The sequence below is a fragment of the Rhinolophus sinicus genome, linkage group LG02, assembly GCF_036562045.2.
Source record: "Rhinolophus sinicus isolate RSC01 linkage group LG02, ASM3656204v1, whole genome shotgun sequence".
Lineage (NCBI taxonomy): Eukaryota > Metazoa > Chordata > Mammalia > Chiroptera > Rhinolophidae > Rhinolophus > Rhinolophus sinicus.
This window is the reverse complement of record NC_133752.1, coordinates 81,937,494-81,953,598: the sequence shown is the minus strand read 5'-3', so window position 1 is coordinate 81,953,598 and position 16,105 is coordinate 81,937,494. Positions and strand designations below refer to the sequence as shown.

General features: G+C 41.4%; 1 protein-coding gene across 17 annotated transcripts in view; it reads right to left on the bottom strand.

Moving 5' to 3' along the window:
• The window catches only part of PARD3 (par-3 family cell polarity regulator), a 612,084-nt gene that overhangs the window by 446,514 nt on the left and 149,465 nt on the right, over positions 1-16,105 (bottom strand). The window lies entirely within an intron of this gene.

Genomic DNA, 16,105 nt, shown 5'->3' with positions numbered 1-16,105 from the left:
TAATTCTAGTGTCTAGTACCGGACACATGAATGGACTTAACTGCTAATCATAGCCACACGGCAGTGTGAGGACTGTTCTCAGTCTGGGTAAAAGAAGAATACTGGACACAAGCTATTTGCCTGTGAAATTACTGAGCAATTGTGAGTTGGAAACCAGCTGAGGGACAGAGGATCAAGTACTTGACCAGCCAATCAAGTAAACAATACTAATTAATCTTAAATAAAAATTAAATGTAATGACTCCTTTAAGTGAATGTATTTAATTCTCCAAGCAGCTATACGAAACCTAAACCCACACAGGCAGCAATAAATCAACCAAAGCTACTTACAATACAAATGTGAATAAATATGTGTATTTTAAGTCCAACACACAAAATAACTTTTTTTCTGAATTTAAAGGCATGCTCAGTACCAACCTACAATTGCTCAATCACTTCAAGTATTTTAAATCATTGGCATAAATTTACTTTTGCACTTTTATTGCAAGTATAAAAGCATAATACATAAAGTGAACAGCACACACGAAAGCAAACGTGCGCCCTGACTAAAGCGTGTGTGCAAAGGCGTGCTATGGACCACCGGCCTTCTTGTTGATTCAGCTCTTAGTTTTCACCTTGCTTAGTTCTAGTTTATGAAATACAAACATATATATAAACCTTATTTTCATTAGAAAGTAGTCCAAAAAAACATTTTTATGACTTAAAATTTGAGCTCAACATCTGTGCAATTACAGAGCATATCTCGTAGGAATAACAGAGCTATGGATCATAAATACATACCAGTAGCACAATGTTAAAATCATTAAGTTTTATTTAATTATGATCCACTCTCTGAAATGCACATGGTCCAGCTTACAATTAATCATAATTGTTCAACCCTACAATGTAGTACCACACAGCATCCAGAGGATTAACAAATGGGTGGCCTTCTTATTTTTTCTGCCTATTATAAGAAGAAAAAGAAAATTCAGGCAATATGGCACCACTGGAAAGGAGCAAACAAATTTGTGTCCTGTAGAATAAAAAAAGGTTTAAAAAATAGTGTTCAGTCCAATGTTCTCTGGAGATCAGCTTCCAAGTTTCTGAGTTTATGGAGGAAACCATTTCAGGTCAATGTGCAAAAATCATTTGCATCTTTTTCTAAAGGCTTCATTAATTTTTATTTTAAATTTGTTATATCACAAGCTGTAGATTTATAATGTCAAGCTCCACTGGTCAGCAGAGTCTTTTATGAACCAATTTGTACAAGTTACTAAAACTACACCAATCCCTAAGAATATATACCGGGAGGCTGTCCTTATAGGAAAAGTTTATAAACAAAGAAAAGTGAGAACATGCATACTCACTCAGACATGCTGGTATGTGTGTGTTTGCATGCTGGTTTCAGCTTTCAGAGGCAAGTAGCTAAATCTGGAGGAAAGAAAAAAATATTCTCCCTCCTTTAAAAATTGCTTCTTCTTGGAAACAGTGCTCCTGATATTTTAAGTCAACCAATATAAGTCACTGGAGCCCAGGACCTCTCTTCTTATGCCCTACTGCCTGGGATAGAAAGACTAATTCTCTCAAAGGAAGGAGCAGGTGCCTCTGGGAAATTATTTCAGAACTGGCTTGAAGAAGAGTTAATAAGAGCTGAAGCTCTGGAGATTGCAAATTTGAGAATATCAAATTCTCTGACAATGACTCGTCAGAAGACTGAGAGAAAAAGGAATAGAAACTGTAAAGTTCAAAGAAAATGTGGGTGAGACCCAAAAAAAGTGTACTAATTAAGAATGCTAGCGTTTATCAACAAATTATCTCATTGTACCCAGATCATTTTTCTTTAAATCGTACTCAAATTGTCTAACATACACGTAAAATATTTTTAATACTGGTTGATATTTTTATATAACTTTGAAAAAGAAAGTATTTTAAAGTACATTTCAGTTTGTCTAGAAGTAGCCTAGTAATTTCACCCACAAGGTCATATTAGACAAATTGTTTTGTGCACTGAAAACAGCTCACACAGGGAAGGGAGATAGGGCTGATTTTGTCAATTTAAACTCACAAAAAGGATAGCCGCCCTAAAAGAATAAAGGGCTATAGTCCAGGGACTCAGAGAGCCCAAAGAGATCTAAATTATATCTCTAAATTTTTATTTTTAATTTTTTTAACTTCTTAGTTTGGGGGTGAAACTCTGAGAGGTAAAATTTAAAAGAAAATTTTAAAAAAGGAAAACTATTTAAAGTATTATCTATAGCCGCTCTCTAAATATTGGTACTCACCTACATTCTCTGGCGCAAAAATTACATTAGTATTACAACAGAGGATCCTAGAAACTCTGATCTCTGTAAACCATAACCCTGGGGCTTTAAACAAATAAAAAGCACAACTCTTCTACCACTTGCTCTGAAATTCAGATTTCCTAATCTTCATTTTAAAATGTTAAGAACTTAACAAATGATTATATTTGTTTATTAAGCATTTGATGATTCACTAACAATGACCTTTAAACAAAGACCCAGAATGAAATCCAAAGGCTTTTAACCTAAGACTTCCCAACGTTACAGAATGTCCAAGCTCTTTAGAAATTAGCTTTGTCTGAAAATTCAGTGACTCTTTTAAGAACTGAAATACATTCCTTTTCCACCCCACTTAAAATAGCTTTTCTCAAGTCTTGGTGTCATCAAGTGACATCTTGCACCAGTGAAGCCAACATGCGAGAACACTTCCATAACAGTGACAAAGTAAGTCATAGTGTAGAAATGAGAAACTGACAACTCAGAAAAGGAAGAATAGCACTGTGGTAAATGCCGATGAATCCATTTTAAAGGAAAATGGACCCCCCAAAAAAACAGACCCAAAAATGAACCAAATGTATGTTTAAATCAACAAAGAGATGAGCCATTTCAAAATAGATGACATTTCAAAACTTCAAATGTCTTTTTTAGCTATGGTATCTCCTTGATTATTTCTACTTAGATCTCCAAAATACTAATCTCTACGTGTCTAATATTTTTCACCTACTCAACATCTCTGTCTGGCAGAGGCATTCCCTTTCTAACCCACTTGAGCCACACACACCTCTGCCTCCCAACTCAATGACAGGTGCACACCTCAATGCTAGGGTAATATGTAAGGTCCACAATAACCCCAGCCCCCTTTCCGGTTTCATCTGGCTACCACTTCCCTAAGTTTTCCTCATCAGCCCTATAACTTGTCATGTCGAAGCTCTCTCTCATGCTTCCTCCATTTCATATTTTGAACCAAGAGGATAACCCATTTTGCAAACAAAATCTTTCATAGAACCTTCATACATAAACAAACTAAAATCAACATTAGCATAAATTTATCTTTTAATTTGAAATGTATATAATTTCTTATTAAAAAGACAGTGGGAGAAAACAATAGGGCTGTTTGATGAATTAAACAGTAAATCGAATTTGGGATTGAGCATTATATATCAACCAAGGAATAGAATTTGTTTCTGCTTTTCAGTTCTGCTTACACATTATCAGCTTAAACCTCTTCCAGATAAACCTTGCAATTTCAGGACACTCTTTAATTAAACTGATTCAAAAGCTTGAAAGAGAAGTGGGAAATTTCTGATTCAAAGTTGAATCACTAACAATGAACCAGCTCTCCTTCCTTATGAAAACTACGCATGAGATGAGAAGCACTCAAATCCTAGAATGGGGGGGGGACCCCACATCACCATATTGCCATGTGCATTCTCTTGTCATTACCCAGCTGAGTTGCCTACAACTTCCCTGGCACTTAAGTGAGCACATGAATCATGTGTTTACCCAAGGAGACCAGGGCATGATCTCAGCCTCCCCTCAGCAACGACACATTGGTGAGAAACCTCTGAACAGAGATGGCAGGAGACGCACAGCGAATGCTAAGGTCTGCACAGAAGAAGATTTCATCTGGCAGGACACAGTGAAGCATCAGAAGTTTCTAACACTTCACATTACAGCATGACGAATCTGTGCATTGGTAGCAGCACAGGAGTTCTAGAGAACTCCTGAGATAGAACCCAAATCCCTTCCTTCACACCATGATCTGAAATGAATAGCACCCCTACCTTCACACCGCTTCACACAAACCATTACGTTAATTTTTATTTAAACACTATACTTTCTAAAACAGCGCGCACGGTATGTTTTTATTCTCTGGAAGTTTTTGTGACAGACTATTCCAATAAGGACAAATGCAGGCATATTGTGCACCAATTTAATTTATTTCAATGTCAGATTTTTCTCTTATTAAACCTATTTCATGATACCCAAACCAGAAAACGGTTGTCAACCTAAATATACTTTCATCTGAAATGCATGTTGATAAAAACAAGTATCCAATCCACAGTGCTCAGGTTTACATAACATTCTGTGCACACTGAAGAAAGTTCTCAATCAACATGAATCTCAGCATTTATTTATGCATTATTTAATTTCCACGCATTTTGTAAAATTCAGTAGAAGAACCAGGTACTTCTAAAGGTGGCCATTCTCATATTTGTTTTCAATTAGAGAATTTCACTTAACCCCAATCAAGCTCATATTATATCTGACCACATTCCTGGCTAAAAACAAAGAATTAGAACTCCTCTGAACAGGAAAATGATATACATCTATTAGAAACATATAGAAGGAAAAATACGTTTATAGAACATCATTTGGAAAACATTCCAGGAACAGAAATTCAAGATCATCATTTGTTCTGAAGAACTTCATTTTTTTCTGATTTATACATTTTTCATAAATTGTACACAAATATCAATTTTGGATTTGTAGGCCAATGCTGTTTTAAATTAAAACCCAAAGCCTCCAGATATCATGAATTAAATAATGGGATAGCAAATAAGAAAATTATATGTTTGGAAGGAAACTATGTGTTTCCTTTTTCGAAATTTCTGAAAATAATTCTACATTACAATTTTTACCTAAAAAGCTAGCCATTTCCATTGTTACAAAAGGATGAGTTAGATAACATTTGTCACAAAAGAATGTTTTTCCACCTTCTAAGGTTGGGGGGCAAAGTCGCTTAAGAGAGGAAAATGAGTTGGTATCTTACTGTAAGGAAGGTATCAAATACAATTAGCCCCCATCAGGCTATATAAAAACACTGAATCAATTGCAGTTGAATGAATTTATCGGATAAACTTTACTCAGTTGTTTAGTTCCTTTTACAAAAAAAAAGGAGCTCTGGGGAAAATCACATTATTTTGCTAGGACAAAAAGCACGGCAAGGCAGCACTGCCGGGGTTGTGTTTTATTGGTGATGGTGTTTTTTAGTGCACAGGCCACACTCCTTATTATTTCTTATAATCTTCCTGAAATGATCACTGGTGAAGAGTATGAATAAGGCTTTTTCAGTTGCTTTTTCATTTATTTCCTTTGCTTCCTACCAAATGGGCTGCGGTGTCTCCTTCTTCTGGCCCTTTAGCCACGTGTGAGAGTATGCAAGTCACACGCGAAACCGGTGTTTCTGGCCCCTGAAGGCAGAGTGAGAAAAGTGATGACATAGCCAAAGTCGACCCCAAGAGGGCTCGACTAAGACACACAAAAGCATATGGGAACATGAGTTGAGCTTCAACAGCCCAAAAGTGAAAATTGATACTTTCACGCGGCTGTGTCGTTAACACATACAGTAGAAGCCACGGAACAGCACCGAAGGCTGTTCCCACATGTGAAGGAACTGCATTCACCACTGTCTGACAGCATCTATTTATAGCAGACCTGATTTCTCCAGGCACATGATTATTTATGCCCGTCAGAGATGCATTATTCAATGGTGCCACTAAACCAAAGAGGAGGATTTTCTATAATCTTTTAATAGGCTATCAAACTCTCCCCAAAATAATCAAGTTCAGTTTTCAATAATTTAAATCTTCAACTTTAATCCAAAAGAAGAAATCTGAATTTAAAACATCTGGGAAAAGAGTGTTTTGCCGTCCTAACAAAACAAGTGGTTAGGAGGAAAACATCAAGACTACACTTCCCACAGTTAACCAAAAGGAGCTAGAAAAAAAATGTTTAACTGCGCACATCTTAGCAAAAAGAATAATCCACTCCATCTCCAACCCCCAGGATCTAAGCTCTGCCTCCTCCAGACAGGCCTGTTAGACAATCACAGCTGGACTCTGCCCTCCTTGCCTGGCGTCACACGCACTGCTCCACAGACTCGCACAACAGCACATGCCCACGGCTGTCATCTGCACAAGATCTGTCCGTGTTTTCTGTCATCTCCCAAGGCGAACACACGGTCCTTCAGTGACAAACGGCTTTCCATCATGTTTGTGTCCCCCACTGCAGTGCGTGTGTCCCTCTTGTTTGAGGCAGGAGAATGTGTAAAAGGCCCTCTCTGTTGGGAAACCAGCAGCTGGACAATAATGTGCAGCTTATACATAATAAACTTCATATTTTGACCTCTGTCCCACAACTGTGAGGAAAGAACTTTTTGGAAAAACCACAGAGGAAAGGGCCGTGGTAACTAAGGGGCAGAGCCTTCTCAGACAGGTTCATTTATGCTCAAAGCCACACAGCTGGCATAGAGTCCCAGTTCATACAAACAAAGAAACAGTGAGCCCTGTCATCCTGGGGTCAGGTGAGACCTCGGAGCTGTTACAGGTGTGTCCAGATGGCAACGCCGTCAGCAAGACCCACCCAGGCCCTTGCAGACAGGAGGACAAGAGGCTGCAAAGCTGACACCCTACCCTGTGCAGACCCTTCTGGGAAGCAGGCACCCAAAGAGACCCCCATGGCAGCAGCTGCTCACCCGACTCTGATGTCAAACTAGGTAAGGGCCACCAGGGCACTGCGGCCGCCAGGCACCACGTTCCACAGCCGCACAGCAAGGCTCCAGCTGGGCAGGGACAAGCCTCCCACACGGCATTACCCCAACCCCGCCCAGGCAGAGGCCAGGGCTCCTTCTGGGGACAGCCGCTGTTCAGGGCTTGGACCAGTGGCGTGGGTCACCAGCCTCCAGCACATGTGTCAACAATTCTAAGCCATGGGCTACGAAGACTCTCCCCATGAAGGGCGACATCACGTGGAGTCTACACATTGGCTGAGCTCAGCCACTGAGATTCCACGGACACCTTATTGAGAATTTCTGAGTTTGGGAACTGATTCAGGTACATGTTGGTGTTTTCCAGTTCTCGTGGTGGCTCCTAGTAACTCTTAAAGGGAGGGGAGGTAGGAACAACTGTTCTCATGTAACAAGATTAGGCAACTGAAGATCAGAAAGGAGCTTAAGGAACACACTGAGCACCAACCATGTAGCTGGCAGTTCACAGTGTAAGCCTTGGTTTCTAGTGAAACCATGTCAGGGTGAGTCCCTTTCCAGGCGCAGACCCATAACAGGTGTCTGGGCTTGGAGTGGTGCTTTGGTCTGATACCCAAGCTGACCCTACAGAAATCCAAGCTTAGTTATTTCCCATTAATGAGATCTGAAGGGGGGGCACTTAACTTCTAATTTTGATAACAATGCAATCAAGGGGATTCGAAGTAAGATTAAAAGTCAACTTTACCAGAACCCGATCTTAATTTGGAGATAAGTTGTTAAGCCTACATCAGGACAGATGGCTAAGATCTTTTCTATTTAATATTATCTTCTTAAATCTCTTAAAACTGCCCAGCAATAGAACAGATTGCTCTTGGTTTGGCTGCCTAAAACTTGAAGCCACTGGTCTATGCTGAAGGGTTATAACAGACAACTCCCTTCCTCCTACCCCCCGATATAAAGGGACGAGAAAGATGTGTAAACACTGGAATTACATTCAGCAAATGCTGACACAGGGCAGCCAGAAGGAGCTGGGTTCGGGGGAAGAGCAGATGCAAACCTCCACTGAAAGCTCATTCTCAGACATGTTCATTGAGGGGAATGGCAGGTGCACTGGCAACCATTTTGAAATCGCTCTCTCTCTTGTGTGCTTGCTTTCTCTCTCCTCCTCCTCCTCTCTCTGTGTGGGGAAGTAGCTTCTCTATCTGTCTGTCTGTCTGTGTCTCCCTCTCACTCTTGTCCTTTCTCTTTGTGAGAACAGTGCTTGTCCTTTCTAATCTTTCTTTCTAGGAGGACAGGGGGAAAAACAAGAGAAAACAATATAATTGGACATTATTCTGTGATTAACTCATAACTCTACATTTGCCAGTACAGACTTTCTGAAACTCACAGAGCACGCATTAAATATGTTATGACTAAAATATAAAATCAAGAAAAGAATTCTGACTGGTTTGAGGGCCCTAGCTCATATTTGGATACAAGCATCTGAAAATTAGCCAAGGAAATGACAAAACACATGTGAAGAACGCTGTTATACTCCTGACATCTAACATACTTGTGTGTCCTGTAATTTCAGGGCAAGCTTTCAAAAACAGTTCCTTCTTTCTGACCACATCCAAAAATATTAATGACTGAAAGTGCATATCCAAAAAGAGATGTCATAACCAATGTAATCAGCATGTAAGCCGATCTACGAAGCCGAGGCAATCATGCCCGACTGTCGAGGCTCCGAGAATGACACGTGCTCCTCTCTTGGCCATATTTGTAGAAGACTCCGCTTTGGAAACCAAACATCCTTCTGAACTATTTTGATCTGAGATACCCATGTATTACGCTTGGAATTGTATTTCCCCCAGAAAAGATATGCTGAAGTCCTAAGCTTTAGTTCCTCAGCATATGACTTTATTTGGAGATGGGATCTTTCAAGAAGTAACTACGTTAGGATGAGGTCATTAGGGTGGGCCCATATCCAATACAACTGGTATCCTTATGAAAGGGGGAAATTTGGATGCAGAGCCAGACACAGAGGGAAGATGATGTGAAGACACACAGAGACAACACCATGTGAAGAGAAGGGGAACTGCAGTTATGTCTCTCCATGCCAGGGAACGTGTGGGGCCACAGGACGCTGGACTAGGTGCAGAGCAATCCTCTCTGGACCCGTCAGAGCAAGCTACACCCTGCCAACACCTTGATTTCAGACTTCGGCTTCAGAACTGGGGGACAATAAGTTTCTGTTGTTTAGGCCACGCAGTTCTTGGTCTTTTGTTTCAGCATCCCTACAAAACTAATAGGCCATCTAAGAGTACTCTGAAACCGTTTTTAATGTTTCATGTGGGAAGTAAGATGACTGATTTCAGGAGGAAACGGGGAGCACGAGTGGGCACACATAAGTTGCTTGGTCAGTCTTTTGAAACATCTAGAGCTGTCTGCACACCCATTAGGCAGCTCTCTCTCTGGCACAGCCTGCCTTTCGATCTGAAGCCCAGACAGGACGGGGTACCGGAGTTCACATGCCCTGCCATCAGCTGCCCAATTCTCTTGAGACTTGTGTAGCCAAGATTACAAGACTCATCCTCAATGAACTACTTGGGGTTGTTTTCTGAAGTCCAGCAGCTGCCTTCCCCAATTCTTCCCCTTTCCCATTGAGAGGTACTGCGTGGGAGCTCACACAGTGTTTGCATTTAGTAATGATGTGATGGGACGATTCGTCCGCATGGCCTCAACTCAAGCACATACTCTGATGCATCTTTACTATAGGACATACACGTAGCCCAGGTACCAGGGGACGGGGCTTTGTTTCCATATTAAATTAACCTTGATTGGGAAATTTGCCATATATTAATTCACTCAACATTTACCGAATACCTGCTCTGATTCAGGTCAGGGATCGGCAAATTTTCCTTGTAAAAGGCCAGACAGTAGGTATGTGAGTCTTTGCAGGCCCCGTAGCTTCTGTCACCCGGACTCCACAACAGCCATTGCTACGGTCATGAAAAGCAGCCACAGACAGTACGTGAAGGAACGGGCGGGCTGTGTTCCAATGATGGGGCCAAATTTAGCATGAGGGCTCTAGTGCACCACCCTGACCCCGATGACGGGGATACGAGGAGCCCTGCCCTAAGGAGGCTCCCTCTAGCTGGCGAGGCAGGGAAGGGCTCCGACAGCGAAGCTCCCAGCCCTGATGGCTGCACCCATGACAGCAAGGGGTCATACTGATGTCCTGAACATAGCATCTTGGCAAAGGGGAAAACTGGAGAACAAAAAGGAAAAACACAAAGAAAGGGGAGGAACCACAGGAAGAGCCAGAAGAAAAAAAAAAAAATGCATCACAGATGGTAAGGTTCACAAGCCACCATTCAATGTCACAGGTGACACCGATATTATTTAACTATATACTTCAAATATGATTTTTTTTAAATCCCTGTGAAAAGCCAAAAGACCTACAAATGGGTAAAAGAATAGGTCTTTACAGCCTCCCCCAAAAGGGGGAAAGAGGGGTGTTAAATCTCTCCTTCACCACGGGCTCTACCAGCCATCTAATATTGCAGAGTTATGAGGTGAGAGTAATGGACCCAATTGGCGCAGTCCTGAAAAGTCCCTGGGCAGAAACACGTGCTCCATGCACCCGTACTCTGTGCACCTCTATTTTAACAAGCCTGCGTGTGATTTACTGCCCCTGACTCTCATATTAAACATTTTCAATATCTTTTAGCAGTTTGATAAAAACTGTTAAAATTAAATTCCAACCACAAGGCACTCATCCACACCTTAGGAGGCAAAGGTTATACTAATGTGATCTCTCTTTACAGCCCTTGCCAAAAAAAAAGAAAAAGAAAAAGAAAAAGAGGAAGTCTTTCAGTCCACATGTACAAAAGCACGAAGGGGGACTTCCCCCCTTAATTTACACACTCACACAAGTGAAGGTCAATGAGTACAGATATGCCAAACTGTTCTGCTGCTCAGAGCATCTACTTACTGCAACCCCAGAAAGAAAATCACCCCCAATCTGCTAGAGGGAAGCCTCACCGAGGACCCGGCTGCACATGTCTCACACGTATGCACACAGATTGATCAGAATTAATACTGCACTGCATTATTTGGAACCCATTAAAGAGACCACCCAGTAGCTCAAATGCTTGAGATAAAACACATCATCTGTTTGTCATAATGTCATAACTCTCTGTTTAGTGACCTATTTAAAACAAAAAAACACCAAGATATTCAAGACCCTCAGCTTTCATTCGATTATAAGACTATTTTTTTGAATAATTGGTTGTTTTCCTGAAGTCAATAGTCCATAGTGCTTATTTATTCACTGTGCAAATACTACAGAGAGAGGATGTATCCATATGGACTATACTCAGCATGTCTATACACGGTGTGATCAAAAACTACGGTAAATGTTTAAATTTTAAAAATTTATTACAGTAAAAAAACACATTGCCATTAATCCGCCTCAAAATACTCCCCTTCACTTTGAACACATTTATCCCATCATTCTTGCCACTTTCTGAAGCAGTTCTGGAAGTCCTCTTTCGTGAGTGTCTTTAGTTGCACTGTTGTGACTGCCTCAATGTCCAAAATCGATTCAAAACATTTACCTTTCATGGTCATTTTGACTGTGGGGAAGAGCCAGACGTAACACGGTACCAGATCCCGTGAATAAGGTGGATGAGGACATACTGTAATGTTTTCATTTGACAGAAATGGCCGCACCAGAAGTGATGCATGACAAGGAGCCTTCCCATTGTGATCACAAAATACGGTGAATGCTGCTGTCAAGTGCCATCTAATAGAAAGGCAGGGATCTTCAACATGGGAAGTGGTGCATGGAACCTTAGTAACAGCGTGTGACAAGTTTCAACTTGTTCGCTGCAGTCAGTCAGCTGTGAGCTACGGTTGAGAGAAGGTGCATTTTAAAGTGTGCGTTAAATCATCCTCCATGACAAGCTCCGTGTCACACCCTGCTTCTAATACATAGCAAGTTCTATCAAATAAAAACATTACGGTGTGTCCTCATCCACCTTATTCACTGGATGTGGCACCGTGCAACTTCTGGCTCTTCCCCAAAGTCAAAATGATTCAGGACATGGAGGCACCACGACAGCGCAACTAAAGAAAATCACATAAGCAGACTTCCAGAACTGCTTGCTGTTATTCTGAAAGTGGCGAGAATGATGGGGTGTGTTCGAAGCGAGGGGGAGTACTTTGAAGGGCATTAATGGCACTGTGTCTTTTACTGTAATAATTTTATTTAAATATTCACTGTACTGTTTGATCACACCTCTTATTTAAATACCTACTGCATGAAATAAAATAAAATACAGGAGAGCACATGCAGCTGTCCCCACTGTGGTCAGTTGAACTTGGTCTGTATTCTCCACATACATCAGCAGCTCCTATATACATTACCTAACACCCAGGTCATCAAACGAGAGTGAAGAGAGAGGGGATAGGACAGGAGATCTAAAATGACAGCCACAGGAATGATAATTTAGGATTTTAGAAAATAAAAACATTTCCACTCCCTGTGGGCCTTGAGCTTACTCAGCACAGAGCCAGTCCGTGATCCCCAAAACAGGAAAAATAAACTCCCTTTTGCATACATTCCCAGGCCTTATTTGACTTCATGAAGGTTTAAACCACAGTCACATCACCCTGCCCGTGGATGGCAGAAAGCCCCAGGCCCCACTGCAGGAAGCACCTCCCTCATACGTCCAGGTTCCCAACCTCCAAATGCATGACCAGCCACAGCCACCGGCCAGCCTGCCATCTCCATCGACACACAGCCTCTTTCTTTACGGCTGCACCAGGAGCACACACACAGAGCGGTTTCTGTGAACCAAGATCTTTATTTTCCAACATTCCTCATCCACGAGTTATTCCTACATAACTGGCTGAAGTAAACACTGAGGCAAAATGCCCGTGTGACCAACTTTCCAAAGGCACCCCCATTCAGCCTCTTGCCTGCTGCTCTCCAACAAGCAATCCAACATGTTATCTTCTAAATCTGGTATAAAAACACAATCATGTATGGTCTGAACAGGTAAATGATGTCAAAGCAAGTATACTAATCAGCGTAAGATGAGAAGGCCCCAGTACAGAGAGAGAATTCCCAAGGCCCAGTCAGCCTCACCATGAGGAGGGGATGGATGGTGGTAAGAGAGGGTCTGAGAGCCTCATTCTCTATTTCTATGGTGCCAGTGACCCCACCTTCCCCCAGCTGCCTGCCCAGGTCACTGACACATACAGCATTACAGGAATTGCAAAAACACAGACAAAACATCCCACTGCTCTGACTTCACATAGCACAGGGCTGGTATTGGGCTTGGGCACTTATATTTAAACTGGGCACTTATATTTAAACATCAATCTAAGAGACTTAAAAATTCACAATGCTGTCAGTTAAAAAAGAAAACAAACTCATCTGCTAAAAGCACAGCAACTAGCTCTTTGCTGACTACCTAGTTCATTTCCTGGGTTTTCTCCTGTTTCCATCTGCCCACGCCCAGAATCCAACTCCATAACCTATGTCAAAGGGTCCATCACATTCTTCACGTCAGTTAGGAGGCTGAGGGGTGGCCAGTCCCATAAGCACTGTAGACTTACTTATCATAAAGGAATTCACTTTGGTTTGAAGGGGCTGACACAAAATATACAGAAAACCAAAGTAAATCAAAGGGGTATGAATAGTTTGACATAGATAATCACAGGTAATGCTGCCAACACCAGCTTCTATGGCATTTATCCCAGGTAGATAAAACTCAGAAATGCTGCTTTCAGAAAGAAATTTGAAATGGGTTACGTAAAGGTATCTATTTTGAAAATGAGAATCTTATGCAGTCCAAAGCTAACTGTACTGATTATAAACAAATACAAATTGTTGGTAGCATACAGCTCTAGAAAATAAACCTGCCAAGCTATACTGTCATCAAAACATTTAGAATGTTTACATGGGTTCAAATATAAGGAGTCCATTATAATTTTGATTGTGATTTTTCTAACGTGTTGTTTGAGTATCTTTTCACTTCCTATTAAATCTAAATGGTGAGTAGAGTCCTGTAGCCAGACACAACTCAGCGAAGAGCCCAGGAGGACAGTGGGGATACAAGAGGGGAGCCCGGGTTGTTGGCCAGATAAGTGGGCAGAACTTTCATCCCCAGAAGTTCTCCTGAGACGGAGGCTCCAGTTTTGAGATGCTGAATAAAAGGTTATTCCGTGTGTCTTGACCTCCCAATTCCAAACTCAATGCATTTGCCTGTCTAGTTCCAGCTCGAGTTCTGCGACCTAATTAAAAAGGTAGTTGGTAACACCCAGGCAAATCAAAAGCTATGAAATGCTAGGTGGATGATATTAGGAGATGAAACTCTTCCTAACGGAAGCAGAATTGGAAGAGCACTGAACATAGGAAGCTGGTGTGGGAGAACTATGGGAATGTGTCCAAAGCATCTTGTTTTAGAATAAGGGGGGCGGAGGGGTGTAAGAAATTATCCCCTAATTACTAAGGAGCTGTTAACAGATGAAATCAATCTATATTTGCTGATGTGGAAACATATCCAAGATGCACTGGCATGACAGTATGTATAACAGGAAACCGTGTGTGTGGGTGGGTTAAAAATGTTCATATATGTGCAGAGATTTCTAGACAGATGCTGCCCCAACCCCAAAAACGATAATTGTGTTTTCCCTAAGGAAGGGGTGTGGTACTAAGGCATTTTAATTTATTTTCTACTTTACATACGTCTCTTTGTTTTTCCATGAGCATGTACTACTTTTATAATTTTTTAAAAACACCTCAGACTTTAACGGAACAAACAGTTTTGAGAGCAGGACAGGTGCAAGGTTTTTAAGAGTTGTTCTGTTTAATAAGAAGGGAAAAACAAAAACAAAAACATGGCTCAAAGTCCCTTCACAATGAGTAACTGAAATTTTAAAAAAAATACTCCATATCAAACATGAAGAAGCTTTGTTTTTTGCAGAGACCCTAAAGATGGTGCTTTCAAATACATTACGGATTGAATGAAAGCCACAAAATACCATTTCCAGAACTGGGAGCCTTTCAGTTTGTTGGGTGATTTCTAGTTAAGATTAAAGCTGTCGTGCTGGTAACAAAAGGCATCAAGAAGCCAAAGGTTCACTCCTGAAGATGCACGAGGTGAGGGCAAAGCTAAGATGGCATTACTAAAGGTAACGTACACAAAGGTGTTTTAACGTCCTCCACGGAGTGCCCCAATTGTAGTTGCAGAGCAGCTCAGATACTTTCACAATGTCCCTATTTAATACACTGCTCAAAACAGAAGAAGAGCTGAGGACCACGGACGTGACGTGATTTGCTCAAGCTGAAGCATCATACACCAAATAAAGGCTTCCTCATGGGTACTTGTACCCAACCACATGGCCTATATTCATTAGATTTGCAGGAAAAAATGCTAAAGGCGTAGTGTTTCAAGCTGTGGTAGCCAGAAAGCATTAGTTAAGTCTAATTTTGCTCAAGTCAGCTCTGCACTTTCTTTGTGAACGAGAGGCATTGGGCATGATGGTTGAGGCTTGGGTCCTGGGGCGGGACAGGGGAGTCCTGAGTCTTTCTTTCCCCAACATAGGAAAGTTTTTTAACCCTTTCTCTCTGTCCTGAGCGACCTCAGAGGTAAACTGAGGCTAACAGTGGTAAGGAGTCCCAACTTGACAGGATGGTGAAAAAGACTGAGATAATAAAGTACTTAGAACAGTACCTAGCACACAGCCAAGGCTCAAAATTACGTTACCTATTATTCTGAATACGTCCATCAAGTCTGCTCAACTGTTCATTCTTTGAGGTCAGTCAATCCGCATGCAGGAAATACTCAATTTATTTCTTTTAATTCTTTTGTATTGCTATTAATCCAGTCACAAAGGATGATGTGAAAGGGAAACAAACGTGGGAGCACCTGCTGGAATGTACCAGATACTGTGCTGGACTTTTATCAATACAATCTAATAATCTTCACATGAGCTATGTGAGGAGACTATACAGATCAGTGGACCAAGTCTGGGAAGGTTCTGGAAGAACTCGAGGTCACCAATGTGACAGCGTGTGGCAAACCGGACTCTCAAGCCCAGGCTTGGTGGGTACAGAGACTACCCGTGCCCCCACATCACATCATAGTTTCTCAGTTTGGTTCTAATGATGGTAAGAATTATTTTACTAGTTTATTGTTCTTCTTTTTTAAAAAAGAAAATGGTTTTTCTTACTCTGACTGAAAGACAAACTTCAGCCTTCACATGTGTTGAAAGTCTTCATCAGTTTAAGCGAAACCAACAATCAGCCCCAGGTCCCTGGACTTCCACATACAAGCCCTGCCCCC